The sequence below is a fragment of the Poecilia formosa genome, unplaced genomic scaffold (assembly GCF_000485575.1).
Source record: "Poecilia formosa unplaced genomic scaffold, Poecilia_formosa-5.1.2 Scaffold958, whole genome shotgun sequence".
NCBI lineage: Eukaryota > Metazoa > Chordata > Actinopteri > Cyprinodontiformes > Poeciliidae > Poecilia > Poecilia formosa.
In genome coordinates, this window is record NW_006800897.1 from 24,242 (window position 1) to 31,058 (window position 6,817).

A 6,817-nucleotide genomic window follows, 5' to 3' on the forward strand; every position below is an offset into this window, starting at 1 on the left:
GATAGCGACCGTTTAGAGTAAAACATGACACTTCCTGTTCTCAGGGGGCGTGGCCTAAGTGATCTCATCATTTCACCATTGGGTATTATAGAGGACCCGATGATGATCAATCACTGAAAGTTTGGTGCCTCTCTGAGTTTTTGTGTAAGAGTTATAACAGTTTCGTGTTTCATGGCGAATAGGTGAACTTTGACCCCAGGAAACCCCCCTTTATCAGGCACGAAAACGCAAACCTTTGATAACTTTTAATTGGCCATGCCTTATGAACGATCTGACCGAGTTTGAAGCCGATCGATCGAAATCCCTAGGAGGAGTTTCATCAAATGTGAAGCTTGTAAACGGCCAAAATGGTGTCAAAATATGAACTTCAATCCAAAATGGCCAACTTCCTGTCGTACTTGCACTATGACAATAATTGTAAATTCTGAGTGTCTTGGGGAGCTCTACAAGTGTACCAAATTTCATGTCTCTACAATAAAGTAAGGTAATAAGAAAGGGTCTTCTGAAAGTTGCTAGGTGGCGCCGTTGAGCTGTTTCTTTTGTGATTTTTGCATTGACCTTAAAATACGTAAATTTTTCACAGTCTCGACGCGCCCGCCAAGTTTGGTGAGTTTTTGAATATGATAAAGCCTCCAAAAAGCCTATTTATTTATTGAAGCATAATACTTTTCAGCACAATTTCAATAGGCCTTCGCAGCGCTTAGCTGCTCGAGCCTAATAAGACACGTACCTCATATGTATTAGGTGACAAACTTCAGCTTCTTTTTAAAAAGGAGGTCTGGCCGTTGTAACTTGTTAGGTTGGCCCCACAAGATGGAAGATTTCTTCTTCACCAACACACTGCACGCCTGTTCGTGCACTGCTGCCTCTCACTGGTGGAGATGGTGTNTTCTTTCATTTAGTAAATTATAAGAAAGAAAAAAAGGCCTGGCTGGACCAGGGCGTGTTAAGAGAATAAAATCATTAACTTCTGGCTCGTTATATTCTCTTATGCTCCCGGATTCAATGATTCCATGTGTGGAAACAAAAGCCACACAGCGATGACAGTCAATGCTCCACGTCATACATTTTCAGAGTTTATTCTAACATTTAAAAGTATAAAATCACATTGACAACACAGACACTTCAAACACACTAAAACAGACATTCATTTACCTGAGACAAATAGAAAAGAAGAAGAAGGAAAGAAAGAAAAGCAAAGACGTCTTTGGAGAGTTGCAAGAGCAAATCTGATTTGTTACTCCTTTGTACAAACTTTTATAGTAAAGGCCTATTCTTCTCTTTAATATATTCAAATAAGGTGTATTTTTGCTCATCCAACCAGGAGCTGTCTCGGACCTCTTAAAAGTTAGAAACTCCCTGCAATTTGTTTTCAAGATCAAACATCAGTTGTCACCTTTATCTAAACAAAGTGGAAGCAGAGCTTCTCCTCCACTGGCCTGAACTCATCCTGTTTTATGGCTTATCAATATCAGTGTGAAAGTTGGAACTTCTCCTGATAGTTTCCCACGCAGTTCAAAAGATCTTAGCAAACAATCTGCTGTAACTACAGGTAACATAAAGGTCAATAGGGCAGAATAAGACCTGAGTGAAGTTGGCCCCCCCACCTTCTTCAAATTAGATCCAACTTTTCTTTATATCTTTAAAATGATAGCGGCACAAACGAAAATTTTTGCAGCACAAACATAGCACTAATGTTTGACACCGATTTTGTTTGATTTCATAAAAGTGGGGGGGCTGGTTGACCTTTTGACCTTTACACTTTCATTAATATCTTCAAAGCCAAAGCAGCACAAACGAAAATTTTTGCTGCACAAACCAGCACAAACGTTTGACACCAATTTTGTCTGATTTGAAGAAGGTGGGGGGGCCAACTTCACTCAGGTCAGAATAAGTTATTAATCTGAAAACTATAATTAGGCTATTTCAATCAAGACATGTTAAGTTTTAAAACTAGCATATTTTAAATTTATTTTCTTAACAGGCGTCAACAACTTAGAATGCATTATGATAAAGTTTGCAAATCTACTTTTTATGACATTCAAAAGTAAATTAGTCATTTATGCTTAAAGGCCAGGAGCCTCATGCTTTATGCATGAGGTGCACACAAAAAATGTGCAGCGCCATATTTTATGCACAAGTAGGCCTGTCATGATAACAAATTTTGCTGAGCGATTAATTGTCGAAAAAATTATTGCGATAAACGATAATATTGTTTCAAGACCTTTTGACACTGATTTAATGGAAATGACTAATAGTGCATGCTATTTCCTGCCATAGATAGATACACTTTATTTTCAAAAGAACACATAACACTGGAACTGATAAACTAAATAAACAAAACAACCAAAAACAAAAATAAAATGGATTCTCAGGCTCCATTAACAAAAAAGGTACTTGAATAAAAACTAAACAACATAAAGCCAAAGTGGAAATAAATACTGCATTCAACCAAAAGAGTGCAGATTATGAAGTCTGCACTCTTTTGGTTGAATGCAGTATACAATACTATATTGCCCTTCAGTAATCACTAGATTTAAATAGAGAAGATGGGCACATCCGACTACCTTATGCAATAGTTCACACTACACGATTTTTGGCCCCTATTTTCCCCTTACGACAATCTTAGATCAGTAGCCGATCTAAGATTCTCGCTGGTGATTTCGTAACCGATCATCCTGCAGTGTGAGGTGTGTTACAGTAGATTGTCTGGCCGCTCCGATCTAAATCAGGGGTTTTCCCCGACTGGGAGCTTAACTTTGAATGTGACAGGTAGCCAATCAGAAAGCGAGGATTCTCCTTAGCGCTTATAGAAATGACAAGGGGAGGAGTTGGAGCCAAATTACTACCGCAGTTGATAAACCCGGTAACTTTTCAGCTGTTCTTCTTTAACGTGACAAATAGATTATAATGATTTTCAGCCACATGCGTCACATGTAGATTCTAGTAAAGCATTGATTAATGCCTGATTTTAAAATTGTTAACTGGACTTGTAGCCATTATTTTATGCCCATGTGGCTGGACACCACACGGGACGATCGAACCCGATCGTGCCGTAATACCTAGGATTTCTGTTGGCTAATGTGTCTCAGGTTTAGAAAATGGGATGACAATCAGCCTACAACTCGTGTAGTGTGAGCTGGACATTACACTTAGGAAATGAGGAAGGGAGGGTCAGTGGAGAACACCGGAGTTGAGCCTTTTTTCATTCAGTGCCATCAACAGAAAGAATAAAAGGCAGGAAGAGACGATAAAGCCGATAATTAAAATGAGGTCGATAGGTTTAATTTATCGTGCGATTAATTGATTTATCATTTATCGCGACAGGCCTACGCACAAATCGGCTTATTTAAAAATTAACTTTGCGTCAAAGTTTGCGTAAATATACGCACACTTTTTCGTTGGCGTGAAAATGTGTGGCATCCACGCAAACTTTTTCTGTGAACAATATCAAACTACAAAGCATCAAAACTCACCTAAATACACCGAAATCTGATTACATGCAGTGTTATTTAGACCAAGAAGCATCAAACCTGATGTTGTTCATGATTTTAATATTCTGTTTAAATGTAAAAACTGAACCATATTTATCCTCAGATAATAAGCTAACACGAACACAAAATAAAGAAAATAAAAATAAAAGTATGTGAAAACCTCGCTCGAATGTAAATAGTAATTTTCCTCAGTTTTTGTCTCATAAAGATGTAACGCATTGGTCTGTGCGTCGAAGCGCATGAAATGCATCTATGGGGTAATTTCATTCTCACTAAAAAAGGAAAACAGGGTTGGATCATTGCCAACGGAAGGATTCAGAGGGAGCGATTGTTCAGAGATCATATTGATCTGCAGGGAAATTATGATGATGGTTCATGAGCGTTACCGCATGGCTTCTTCTTTAGGTTTTGCTCAGAGCTCCAGGATGATCAGTCTGAGCAAAACCTAAAGAAGGAGCCGTGCGGTACCGGTCCAGCTTCAGTCATCCTTCAGTCCACCCACCTGCTTTGTGAATGCGCCTTATGGACATAAAGCATTCTGTAAATGTACAACTCATGCACAAGATTCTGCTATTTAGAATAAACGTCCACATTCCCACTCAAATGACTCTCTGACACGCTGTCTGTCTTTAAATCCCGGCTGAATGCGCTACTGTTCAGCCGGGATTTAGGCAAAAATAAAGAGATCAGGCATTTGCACGATCTCTTTATTTTTTTTTATTTGGATTTTTTTTTTCTCTAAAATGTATTTTTATTTTGTGAGGTGACGTTATTTGCCCTTCACCCTTGTGTGTAGAAATGAGGGCCAACCGACCCCACACACGTAAAACTTGTATCATTTGCCTCAGTCCTCGCATGCACAAGGGTTATAGCACCTTTGGTAACACTTTATTTGTGAAGAGGTGTGAATAAGGCTGACATGACAGTCATAAACATGACATAACACCTGTCATGAACATCAGTAAGTCTTCATGAATATTTATGACTGTTGTCATAAAGTGTCATATGGTAAATCATGACACTTCTAATACTAAGTTGACATTATTCAAAATGTCTTTCTTATGACAGCTTGACATTAACCAAGAATCATATTTTATAAATATGTCATAATAGTAGTCATAATGATTTAATTGTTATTACACTATCAAAAGCTTTAACAAAACAGCGATTAATATTCCCACTACCTGAAATAAAGCGAAACAAGTAGGACCAACAATAAAGATTTCATTAAGCTTTATTACACTGTCAAATGATATTAACTTTTACCTCAAGAAGAAGAAGAATTTTATTGTCATTGTCAGAAAGACAACGAAATTGCAGTTCCAGTACAACCATCCATTACACAACAACATGGGGGGGATAGTTGGCTGAGGCCTCGCAGCCTGACAGGCGCCGCTTTGCAGAGGAAATATGAAAAACATCAGGTAAGGAGAGGGACAAAAACAGCCTGTCTCACACTCTGCTCTTTGCAGGGCAGAGTTTGAGATGAAGGAAAAAAAACCTTGGCACATAAGCACATACAAACACATATAGAGAAAACAAGCCGGGTACGAGGAGGAGGTGTGACGTGTAAATGGGTTCATGCGAGTTATGTGTGTGTGAGACCATGAACCCCAACTGAAGCATGCAATTGTTCGTGATTGTGAGTGTGATGTTGAAGTTCACCACCCGCTTTTATCAGTTCAGGGACACGGATGTTCCCAGGAAGGGGGGGAGGGCAGCAGAACAGAGCCTTCTTTAGACATAACAACCAGGGGAGGATAGCTGGCCAGCCAAGGCCAGCTCAGAGGGCCAGATTCCAGTAGCAGAAATTTGTTTAGGTCAGGCTGACATCAGTTTATTGCCTTCCTTGAAAGTCTTGCTGGTGCTTCTCAATGGCAAATCCAAACAGCCAAATTTTTAGGGTCTCCCACCTGATCCGAGCAAACAACATTCTCCAAAGTCACACGATATCCATTCTGAGTCCGAGACCCTCCCGTCGGGGCATGAGGGTTCCCCTTTACCCGGTTTCCCAGTGGAAAAAATTGTTTCAATTGTGTTGAGGGACCAGCTGTCCAGATCCATAATTTGCAACTTCGGAAGTTATTCAAAAGAAAGACCCTAAAAACACAAGACGTAGACGCTGAGCAGGGAACATGGGGAGGGCAGGGAGACAGAGAAAGTGCATCATCCTCCTTCGACAGACAGAGCAGAAAAGTAAAGTGAAACAAGTAGCAACAATTATAAAGATGTCATTTAGTGTTATTACAGTGTCAAATGCTATGCTAACAGAGTCACTGATATTAAGTCTTACCTCAAGTGAAGTGAAACACACTGGACTATTTATAACTGCCATCATAGCTGTAGAACAAACCCTTTGTACATTGGAATAAAACAAAATATAACTTGTTCTTCAGAGGGTTTAACGTCTGGTCAGTATGTTGTTACTCTGAAATACTGATTGAAAAACTAAAACAGAATTACTTATTCTGTAACTTAAGAAAATAGTTTCTTTCAACAGTAATTTTTTTTTTTGCTTTGATTGTGTCAGCCATCTCCGTTATAGTCTTCCTGTAATGCTCTGAAAACAGGAGATCTTCTTCTTCTCTTCATTTCCTGACAACTGCTCTTTGAAAGTGTCCAGGAATGCTCAGAAATTACAGCTGTAGTTACAGCAATAGTTAATCATGGAGAAAACCTTTTCATGAATTCAAACTTGGTGAATCTCTTCTGGACATTCTCATAGTCGGTGATGACTCAATTTATGGTGGTCACTTAAAAAAAGAACAAAAACAAAAAACAATGTCATCATAATTCAGCATTTATTTAAATACCATTCCAAAAATGCCCCTTTCTGCACACTGTCAGAATGGTAGACCGGCAGACACATGTCTCGTTAACATGACTGTTTGTTATGAAGTGCAATACAATTATTTCTTAACACAAATAGCATAACTAAAGCTGAACAAAATTATTCTGATCAAATATTTGTTTGGCAGAAGTTCAGACAGACTGCCACTGTTATTCAGATTACATCATTTAACGTATAGTTTTAGGCACGGGTGTATCTTTTCACTTAATGAGCATTCAAAATTATTTCCAACCAGATACTCTGACTTATGGATGTTTGCAAGAAGTTTATTAATAAATAAATGGATTTAACACCAGTTTTTAGTTTTCTAAAACGTAACTTATTAACTCAGCTGGTGAATGTTGATCCTGCTCCCCCTTCTGCCCTTACCTGGTCGTCCACCCCACTTCACCTGGAGAAAATAGTAACACAAAAATGACTTACCTAATTTTCTTGGGGAATATTTCATCTGCTTCTTTCTCTTTGGTGAAAC

At 38.7% G+C, this 6,817-nt stretch overlaps 1 protein-coding gene and 1 long non-coding RNA gene across 3 annotated transcripts in view; one reads left to right on the forward strand and one right to left on the reverse strand.

The window, feature by feature from the left end:
- The window catches only part of ppp1r11 (protein phosphatase 1, regulatory (inhibitor) subunit 11), a 25,338-nt gene that overhangs the window by 10,787 nt on the left and 7,734 nt on the right, over positions 1 to 6,817 (forward strand). The gene's annotated exons all lie outside the window — the stretch shown is intronic.
- The window catches only part of LOC107835055 (uncharacterized), a 19,905-nt gene continuing 14,198 nt past the window's right edge, over positions 1,111 to 6,817 (reverse strand). Inside the window, exon 3 of the long non-coding RNA XR_001660884.1 lies at positions 1,111 to 1,123. This is a non-coding gene — a long non-coding RNA (uncharacterized LOC107835055). The remainder of the gene's footprint in view (positions 1,124 to 6,817) is intronic.